The following is a 356-nucleotide window of genomic DNA, read 5'->3' on the forward strand; positions in this document are numbered from 1 at the left end:
ATAAAACCAGATGACCAAATAAATCCTAATATAGCAGAATTCACAAAGTAAGTAAAATTAAACTCTCAGTAAGACAGATTGTCAGTCATAGTGGATAGAAGAAAATCTAACAACATACTTTCAAAGGGACCCACTAGAATGTAAGGACAAAGAAATGTTGAATGTAAAATTATGGAAAATGCCAGCCAAAAATTAACCCAAAGAAAATGGGATGGTAATATTAAGAGTAAACAAGGTTGGCCGGGCACGGTGGCTCACACCTGTAATCCCAGCACTTTGGGGGGCCAAGGCTGGTGGATCACAAGGTCAGGAGTTCAAGACCAGCCTGGGCAAGATGGTGAAACCCTGTCTCTACT

Source organism: Cebus imitator, unplaced genomic scaffold, assembly GCF_001604975.1.
Source record: "Cebus imitator isolate Cc_AM_T3 unplaced genomic scaffold, Cebus_imitator-1.0 Scaffold21, whole genome shotgun sequence".
Classification (NCBI taxonomy): Eukaryota; Metazoa; Chordata; class Mammalia; order Primates; family Cebidae; genus Cebus; species Cebus imitator.